The sequence below is a fragment of the Saccoglossus kowalevskii genome, chromosome 8 (assembly GCF_978046115.1).
Source record: "Saccoglossus kowalevskii chromosome 8, keSacKowa6.1, whole genome shotgun sequence".
In the NCBI taxonomy this organism is placed as follows: domain Eukaryota; kingdom Metazoa; phylum Hemichordata; class Enteropneusta; family Harrimaniidae; genus Saccoglossus; species Saccoglossus kowalevskii.
Window position 1 is genome coordinate 980,616 of NC_140648.1, and position 11,133 is coordinate 991,748.

Consider the following 11,133-nt stretch of genomic DNA (forward strand, 5'->3'; position numbering starts at 1 on the left):
GCGTTGTAGATCAATATTTTACAAATCTGTCACTGGTAAATTACTACTTAGCTATTTGAGGTCAGTTGAGCTTTGGTTAGAGAATAAAATACGACGATGATGTGCGCAATATTGGACGACACGAGTCACAAATAAAATACGACGATGATGTGCGCAATATTGGACGACACGAGTCACAAATAAAATATGACGACAATGTGCGCAATATTGGACGACACGAGTCACAAATAAAATATACGTAGAAAATCGACAGTGCGGTAAGTCCGTCGTAATCGCAATTTCAGATATGCGTAGAGCATTCACCAGAAAAGTAACATCAGAAAACACACTGATAGTTAATTTTTTAGTTAAACATAACCAACATTTCTTAACGTTACCGTTTAAACGATGCAGACGTGATAAGCCATTGAATATTGCTGAGTGACGTACGTTCGCACATTAACCTCAATTACTGCACACTGCATGGTACAAGATGTTGATCAGTTCGCTCCATATATATACGCGATCGATAGCGAGTGTGCACATGGAGTGAATTGGTCAAAATCGAGTGGCATACACGCCTCTGGAGTGGTTATTCGTATTATCATACTAACTTCATTTTAAAGATAATTCTGGGACACGGAGGCACCAAAATTCATGTTCAAATGTGATATATCATCTCAAAATGAAATGGGCCATGGAACTAGCATACACTGATTATACATACATCGAGCCGTGAGGCAAAAATCGCATCCGTATTTCGATTCGGTGCTGCTAGGTTTATTTGTGGAGTTTCTTGTTAGTTTCTTGTCTCAGCCGAAATAATTTCTAAAAAATACAGACACCTACTAGCGCCGCACGACCGATTGCGTTTCGAAGATCGGCGAAAGTTCCGGGTTCTCGAGCAAGCTTCTGCAGACGGCAATAATCTATTTATTTTGGTGTCGTCTGCGTAACTTTTCTTTTAAATACAAATACCCGATGCCAGATGTTGGCAATGTCTTTCGTCGGCCTTACTTTCAAAGTCAGAAACCCGTGACTTTCAAAGTCAGAAACCCGTGGTATATCAGGTATTTTAGACCGACTTGCATAAAAAAAACTACTTCTCATCATAAAAACATAAAGGTAAGTTTGAACACCTTCAGACGTAGCGTCTCGTGTCAACAGATGACACCTGCTCGCGAGTCACGGTGATACATTCTATCTCAGACTAGTACTGGAATTCTAATTCAAGTCCAGTTATATAACAAGACAATCATTTGCGTAAATCCTAAAAAAATCTCGTGCATCTCTTTTGAACTAAAACATACCCAATGAGTATGCTCCATGTCAATATAGTATTACATATTATACATTACAAAGTTGATTACTGTTAAGTTAAGACCTGGTTAATAAGGGTACGGTGAGCTATATATTTTTAGTTATATAGTTATATGTTTTGTAGAAGATGGACACATTACAATTTGGTTACTTGTGAGTTTTTATCTGGTTAATGACTGTACGATGAGTTATATTCCTGTTAGTTACTGGTAAGCTGTTACCTAGTTAATGACTGTCTGTTGAGTAATATTCTTGTTTATTAGAAAATAGATATATTACACACTGTTTTCTGGTACGTTATTACCTGGTTAGTAAAAGATTTGTACATTACAATTTGGTTACTCATGGGTTAACGCGTGATTAATGGTAGCCACGATACTGGTAAGTTACTGTTTTGTTAACGGCGGTTTTGAGAGTTATTTTCTGGTTGGGTGCTATTCGATACATTACAAGCTTGTCACGTTACAGCTTGGTAAATAGTGTTGAACTATATAAAATGTAATTCAGTTTGAGCGATTCAATAATGTCATTGTTACATCCGAAAGGTTGCAAAATAATAGAAGACTGGACTGTTAGATATTCGAATTTGCGCCCTCGTCAGTTGATATTATAACAAAATGACCTTGATCATAGTTATTGCCGATCGTTTTTTGAATGTTTGTCCAAAATTGAAAACATGGAATTGGTTGAGCAAAGAAATGTAAAACTTGTTCACTGCCATTGGTTATGGTCACGTGTTAGTTTGTTTACACTATATCTAAATGTGGTTAATATTGGAATCAGGGAGGAGACCAGGGACTTTGACCAGGGGACAGAATTGATATATCGATGTAGCCATTATTTTGGTACTGGACACCTTATAGTTCATGTAATTTATGCCGTAAATTTTCACCGTTCAAAGTTTTTTTTTTGACTAGAAAAGATTTTAAACAATTCGATCCAAAACTGAGCTGTGATGTGAAAGTTGTAGAGTAACAACGCTCTCGGAGTCACCGTTACGAGGCGCATGTGTTGTTGTGAACTACTGGAACAGAGAAGTTGTGACGTATTAACTCACTATCACCGCTATGATTATATTGTATGTTGTTTTTATTGCTTGGGTAATCGCAACGGCGGTGTGCATAATAATGCCATTTTATATGTCGTGCAAAGCTGGACCCAATAGCGACATTCCAAGCGAAGTACCGAGGTATTATTTCTCGGCTGTTTTTGTTGGGAGGGAATCCCAGGACGAAGAATCATGTCACATATACGTTGAAGGTGATTCGCCACCAGACTATAGTGACTGGTAAGCATTCTTTGAGTTTAGTTTAGTTAGTAATGTGCTAGTTAATTCAAACCAATTCGGTATATTACCGGCAACTTACAACATGTTTACAGACTGGGTTTGTTACCACCAGGTTAGTGCAGCTTTGTTATTATTGTACTGGTAAGCTACTGATCGGCTACTATTATGCACGTACATTGTGATCCAGTTAGCTGAAAGTAAATTGTCAATCAGGTGGGTACTCAAAACCACTATTATTACTGTACATGTGGGTTATTATCATGGCTCATTTAGCACGTGTTGTTTAAATATGTGAAATATTATCTTTTACATGATGAACAATCCAATATAGCTAGACTTAGTATAGCAGTCTCTTGTTTGTTTTTTCAATAAAATAAACCGGCTTTCGACATTTGTACTCACATGATAGAGACTGTATGCAATTCTACAGTAAAGCGTGTTGTCATAGTAACTCGACATTTTCAACATTTTAGTTTCCGGGATGGAGAGGAGGTTGTCTTTTCATTCTAGCAATCATCAGAACACATTTCTCTCAATGCCAATTTGTTTTAACTTGGTCAAAACAGCGCATAGAGAAAAATTGTATATTTTACTTTGAGTTTGCTTCTAATTTAACATGCTAATAGACGATATGCTATAAAAAGCGGGAATGGCTCGAATTTGTGCTGATAATATATGAACCGGTGTACCTGACTTTCATAATGTTGACTGGTCACCTGGTTCGGCAGCTATCTTGTACTGCAGTAGCCATGTTGAACACTTTCTAGACTAGGCATTCTGAATTTTCGTTTCAAAATTCAAACTGTAGCGGTCATGTGTCCTCCCGCCATTTTAGATTTTCAATCAAAATTTTTTTGTTGGTTTTGTGTTACATAATCTTAATACTACGTTATTGTCGCTGTTTACATCTCATCACAATTGGCCACGTTATTTGTTGTAGAACCACTGACAGGAATACAGTGGCCATGTGACTTAATCTGCCTTTTTGGATTATCTGAACAAATTTCAAAATATTGCGTGGCCAAATAATATGTAACCGTCTCGTTCAGGTTCACGTGCTTGAACGACTCCAATATATTTTTTATATGCGTCACTTTACGTAATAAGGATGAAAACAATGAAATAAAAATATGGATTGGGATCACCGTACTCGGTTTTGAGAAAAGTGAAAATAACGTGCTCTGTTCATGTTTCCATTGTTTTGATGGCAAAGGTAAAAATGGTAAATAAAGGTTATAAAGTGTTTTTCAATATAAAATGAAAGTGTTCCTAGTGTCAACTACCACTAAATTGTAATTTTATATGTATTATTTGACAGTTATTTTAATGGACAATAAATTTAAAAATAATGCTCATGGAATAAGCGCGAAACTATTATGTACACGTGGCAAAAATGCACGAGTAGTATTTTAACTTATTTTATACCACCGTAATCATATACCATTTTTCTGTAGTGTTTCAGAAACAAGTTTGACTTCCTTGGACTGCGCACAATACCCACCACCTCCATCGTACGAATATATCACTAGTAATGCAGGAATACCCTCAACGGAATTTAGCAGACGAGAAGAATTATATTAATTTGCAGACATTCACGTGTGGAAGATGCAGATGGAACAAAACTAAAAAAAGTTACAATCGCTGTGATACAGTTAACTATCGTTCAAAGTCACTGTGCTTACGTTGTACATGGGGGATTTGTTGTAAATTAAATTAGAAAACTGGACGTCAATTTGGTTCATATTTATTCTTGAAAAAATACATGGACCTTTAGGCCTGTAATGACTCTCCACAAAAATGCTGTTTATATGTTAGTCACGTGATACTTGTTTGGGCGTGATAAAAGATTTGTAGTAACTACCTTTACTGTACATGTTATACATTCAAAGCGTTTGGTTGAAACTATTTTACATTCCGCGATTTACACTGCTACACATGACATGACAAGTTACATTATTGTTCATGTTGATTTATCTGTACGATTGTTTATTACGTTGGGCATTTTGCTGTAGTTGTACCACAATCGTATTTATAAGGATTCAGGAATAAAAGTAAAGTTTCAATTGGTAATGTTGTTTGCACGTGGTACTTTGAGTGATCTTATTAAATGTAGGACACCTGCAAGTCATTTTGCAAACTTAACCCTAACGACATCTTTTGAATTAGCTACGGACCACCGAACTCTTGTGCGCGAACGTCCACGATTTGTAATACAAATTGCGGCAATTTGTTAGTATTAACGGCATGGAGATGATAAAAATACAATTCTAAGCGAATTCACCGACCTAATCTTTTTTTGTTAGTTTATACAAAGAATAATTCTCACAACTATTAATAGATATATTGCTCATTTTGCTGTCGCCATTATACACGTACACATATTTTCATTGGTAACTATGTGATTAAAATCATATTTATGACGGAAATATGGAAGAATTAATAATTTATATCCTGTAAATTATTATAACATCTCCAATAAAATATTTCAACCTTCAACGACCTTCACGATGACATAGTTTTATATTGGGTTAGAGAAGTACGTTCCAGAAAATCAATTCATATGGAAAACAATCTTTATTAATATAATAGTTTACAGATATTTGACAAAGTGAATTCGACTTCGAAAAAAATTATGGGTAGTCAGACAACGTTGTTCCTAATAAGCGGCTATTTTGTGAACATCACAGGCGAAACTTAAAACAAATTGAGCAGTTGTTATTAACAATTAAAGCTACTTCTAATTTGTTATATTGATATTCACATAAATTGTCATCACAAAGTTCATTGACTACTAGGTGCATAAAGAGAATGTTGTTATCGCCAGCTTAAGCTCGGCATGTGTGATGTCGAATGGTGACTGTGCAGATTTTTACCATCGACTATAAGACTGTCGTGGTTGTTGTGCTTTTGTTTATTATAATATATTGCATTATAGTAACAGTGAACATAACTCAGGATCTCCATGTTATTGCCATATGTAGAAATCTACTAAATACGTCAGCTCACGAATAAATATAAATACTGTATAGTACCCATAGTTTTGTCATAAATACCTACCTGTTACATACCGTTAATAAATTACCGAACATAGGACAAAATCCAAAGATAACGTCGCCATTTTATTTTGACGTATATCTGTGAGTAGGCAATAAATGTAACAGAGCCGAGTAGCAGCGGTGTCATTTTGTTGTTACATGAGAGCCGAGCAGCAGCGGTGTCATTTTGTTGTTACATGAGAGCCGAGCAGCAGCGGTGTCATTTTGTTGTTACATGAGAGCCGAACTGCAGCGGTGCCGTTTTGTTGTTACATGAGAGCCGAGCAGCAGCGGTGTCAGTTTGTTGTCACATGAGAGCCGAACTGCAGCGGTGCCGTTTTGTAATGACAAGAGTTGTCCTTGTTTGCTGTGTCATAACGGTAAGGTTCTAGTCACTCCAACACATTATATACGGCAAGTCTTGCATTGTTCTTTGACGGTAGTGATCTATTGGGAGCAATGGGTCAATTAGAAACGCCATAACATAAATAAGTTTGTATCCCAAGATAAAGGGGGGGGGGTCTTGCCTGGCTATTTAATCGGTGTCACCATAATCTAGGGAAGTGTGTGGGTTGATTTTTTAATCTTGCGAGAGTCCATATGTTTTAATCTCATTTCGCATGTATTAATCTGATAGTATGTTGGATTTATAAAGTATGATAAGGGCAGTTTTCATTTGTGCAGTCTGATTTGAGATAGAAAATTGTAAAGTTCCGTAAATCATTGGGTATGATATTCAGAGCAGATCATGGGACTAATAATCTGAGCTAGTAATTCAGAGACCTGGCGCGCAACCCCTTCCCCATATGGAATTAATATTTTAGACTTTTAGATTGTTGTGTTAGATGAAGACGATTGAACTGTTACGTTACTTATGAATACTTCTAAAGGAAGGTGTGGGGGGGGGGGATCTCCTCTATATACGGAGGGCTTAGCGTTCCTTTCCCTCTATTGAAAATTGACGCAGGGAATATCAATTTCTATTTCCGTGCGCTGTACTGCTTTACACTGGGCTAGGTTGAAGAGCCTGTTCTCAGTCGATCAGGAAGAGCATCCGACACATCCATGTGATTTAATCTTTTACTGAACTGGTGTGTTCACCAGTTGTTAATCGCAACACGCATGCGTGGTGTTTCAGCGCTACACCCACTCATAATTATGGGTAATTATGGATTTCACTCGGCCTTCGGTCAGGCAATAACTGTCAGTTCTGGAGTTATGATTATACTATAAAAATATATGACATAGCTTTTGTTCATATCTTTCAGACACACTATACCAGTATCAACAACGCTCCTCTGATGAGATATATTACATTCCAACATCTTCGTAACTATCTTATCTAACACAACATGGCTTGCAACGCTTCAAATCCGGACTATGTCAGACGACAAATAAGACAGTACCTCGACCGCGAACGGTTACATCGCGAAGCCTTATCGCCACATGCGCGAATTGAGCTGGCATTAATGGATTTTTCACCGCCAGATGAAACAGCAGACGTCGTTCGCCGACCAGTTGCCCATTGTGGTGACAATGACAACATCTGGAAAAGAAGAATACCAATCGGTTTAATACCACGCATAATATTAGCTATAATTGCAATAGTAATTTTATTATTTGTATGGTTGCTTGTCGAATACTTAGAACTAACAACTCTATTGTTCATCATGACCATATTTTCACTATTAATACTGATAGTTGCAGCATGCATTGTGTTACCATGCGTTATGCCTAAAACGATGCGTGAAGAAATGGTACGGGCACGAGGATGGCGTTTTCCTCTTCGAACTTCTAGAGACCCGGATGAAGAATCGTATCATACGAACATTGCAGACGACTTGCCACCACCTTACAATGACTGGTAAGTATATATGAACAGTCACTGGCTGTATACTATATGGTCAGTAAAAAAAATAGAAATAGAAATACGTGATGTATGGATAGGGCAATGGGCTGATGAATACCGTCATTCAATTGGACTAGTTAATGATTGAATACTAAATAACAACGCGGGCGAGTAATATATGGGTAGGTGAAACACGTAGAAGTTTTGGGCTGGTAAGACTGGGTTGGTTTAGCGTGCATTTAATATTGGAGTAGTACAGTAAGAAAACTAGACTTGGGAGGGACAAGTGCGAATCAAGAACTTGTCAGTGAATAGTGGTTAAGTTTACACGCATCATTCACTGTACTTATACAAATAACAAGATTACATATATTGGCACAATACACTTATAAAAATAAAAAGATTACATATATTGGCACAATACACTTATAAAAATAAAAAGATTACATATATTGGCACAATACACTTATAAAAATAAAAAGATTACATATATTGGCACAATACACTTATACAAATAAAAAGATTACATATATTGGCACAATACACTTATAAAAATAAAAAGATTACATATATTGGCACAATACACTTATAAAAATAAAAAGATTACATATATTGGCACAATACACTTATACAAATAAAAAGATTACATATATTGGCACAATACACTTATAAAAATAAAAAGATTACATATATTGGCACAATACACTTATAAAAATAAAAAGATTACATATATTGGCACAATACACTTATACAAATAACAAGATTACATATATTGGCACAATACACTTATACAAATAACAAGATTACATATATTGGCACAATACACTTATACAAATAAAAAGATTACATATATTGGCACAATACACTTATAAAAATAAAAAGATTACATATATTGGCACAATACACTTATACAAATAAAAAGATTACATATATTGGCACACTACACTTATAAAAATAAAAAGATTACATATATTGGCACAATACACTTATACAAATAAAAATGCTACATATATTGGCGCAATACACTTATAAAAATAAAAAAGACTACATATATTGGCACAATACACTTATAAAATAAAAAGACTACATATATTGGCATAATACACTTATATGTATTTTTAATCTATAGCGTGTCTGAGTCCAACCGTTCGCTGGATGCCGACGACGATAATCAATATCTGCCTCCGTATGAGGATGTCATCCAAAATAGCGGGATATACGCCACAGACACCAGTCGAAGGGAGGAATTATATTGAACAACGCCGACGCCCCAACACCCCCCGTGCTGCGTCACTGGTGCACCACCAGCAGTACATACTCGGAATCGTGTTGCTAAGACCGTGATCAGATATCTTCTTTATTACATAACCTTGAACTTTCATGAATCTGAATTTCATTCAATATGTCTTTAACTTTGTTTGAACTTAGAAGTATTTCTAACAAATGTAAATATAACTTAAGGCTTCCTACTTTATAGGTTTTGATTACACTTTTGAGAAAAATTTGAATCAAATGTTGACATGATATATTTTTTGGTAAAACATTTGTACCCATGTGATAAAATTTTCCATTCCTTCTAAGCTTTCTCCCCGAGCGATTTTATTTAGAATGTCTCTTTCAATCACGTGTCCATATCGGTCTACGGTGAACGATGAGCTGACAAACATACATAATAAAGTACAATAATGTGTATGGGGACGCTGGAAATATCATGTTACTTATTATATTGATGGAATGTTTGAGGACGATAGCATCTGTCATGAATGAATGAATGAATGAATGAATGAATGAATGAATGAATGAATGAATGAATGAATGAATGAATGAAAGAATGAATGAATGAATGAATGAATGAATGATTGATTGAATAAATAAATAAATAAATAAATAAATAAATAAATAAATAAATAAATAAATAAATAAATAAATAAATAAATAAATAAATAAATAAATGACATGTGTTACGTCTGGTAAATGAAAACAATTACTGTAGTAATATATTATCTAAATATTACAACCTCTGCAATAAATATTCCATTCACAAATCCTGATGTTCCAATGTGTTTTATTGTTGTCATTTCAAAGTCACATTAACTTGATATATAAGTGTCCTCTCAGACTTACTATATATCGATTACGGGCCTAGTTAAGCGTACACAGCTTGTCAATGACGTGCCCTCTCAGATTGTGTCTCTAATGTGGACCTCATCTATCGTACAACACTTTACCAATAATGCGCCTTCGCAGACTGGAATCACCATATCTCGGAGTAGGAACCTCATTGAGCGTATACACCTTTGCAATGAGGCGCCCTCACAGGCAAAGAAGAGCGCTCCCATAATACTAATTTAATTACAGCATAGTTTCTAAAAGGAAATTGTCTAAGAATAAAATACAATATTTTCATCGATTAGTCATTTTCGAGTCTCACGGATGGGTATTTGTTTCCATGGTGAGCACGTATAATTCATTATCAGTTGGTTGTCAGTTTCACTTACCATTTCCTGTTGCGTGTTCGTACTAAAACGTATATGCGAACGAGATGGTTTCATTTCTTTGGTTGGCGTGTCAAGGTGCTTATATTTTCGTGTGTGTTATGTTTTCGCTTGGCGTGCACACAGCCATTCACATTGAATATATACTTCTATTTAGATTCTGGAGTATATTTTTGTCTACATGTGTCCTATCCAACCAGAAAAATAGTAATTGATGTTTCACATAAAATCAGAATGTTGTTGAAAGTTGGCGAATGGTGTAAGATATGAATTAACGACTTTATATTACGAATGTATTGTAAGTTCTACGTATACTTTGTGAATATAGTTTGTTTATCAGGAAGTCGGTGAATACAAATCAGTCATATTTAACGCTTTCTCTTTCATGAAGCCACGGAGGTTTAGTTTTCTTGGAGTCATGGCAACAGGGTAGTATAATGATTTGTATTATATAAAATTATCACGTGAAGGCATTGTTTATATCGAAGTACCAAACACTACATGTATTTATTTAGTTGATTACACAAAAACTCATTTTTTTCAAATGATTTTCCGAGAGGACCAATAATACATAAACCATTTCAATTTCAGCAAACATCTTTAATAATGTTATTACCGTTTAGATCTCTTGCTTCGGTCGATGATGGGCGATTGTAACAGTAGGGTTTCAAAAATATGTAATTGTCCTTTTGGGGTTGCCTACTTATTTGCTCTGGAATTTCAATCTCTTCGTCACGGTGTATGCGATACGAATGAGACCATTTTAAATCTCGGGAGGGACCAAGACGATTTGTGGATTACTGTTTGCATTACTCCGTCATTTCGACAATGTTGTTCTTACACTTTTCAGAATTTGCAAAGGTTTGCAATGAATTTGTTGTCTCTGACACCGGCATTTCAATGACTCATTCAAATATCCTCGGGATTCTAAATTATCTTGACGTCATAATTCACCAAGGTTAATTAATGTAATTAGTTTATTGGTACCGACTGCAATAGCATGAAACACAGCGGTTCTTGTATTTGTGATATTTTATTATCGTCTTACACTCTGATATAAAGATAAGTAATCATACTTATCTTATGCACGCTGTTATAGTAACAGAGTTACAATAGGTCATGCTACACTCAGACTTGTTCGACTGCCATAGAAGTACCACAATTATG

The 11,133-nt window shown here is 35.5% G+C and overlaps 1 long non-coding RNA gene across 1 annotated transcript; it reads left to right on the plus strand.

The window, feature by feature from the left end:
- The first annotated feature begins 1,027 nt into the window (after positions 1-1,027).
- Positions 1,028-4,657, plus strand: LOC144354724 (uncharacterized). The gene is made up of 2 exons (XR_013421013.1): positions 1,028-1,104; positions 4,042-4,657. It is a non-coding gene; the product is annotated as an uncharacterized LOC144354724 (long non-coding RNA).
- The last annotated feature ends 6,476 nt before the right edge of the window (positions 4,658-11,133 follow it).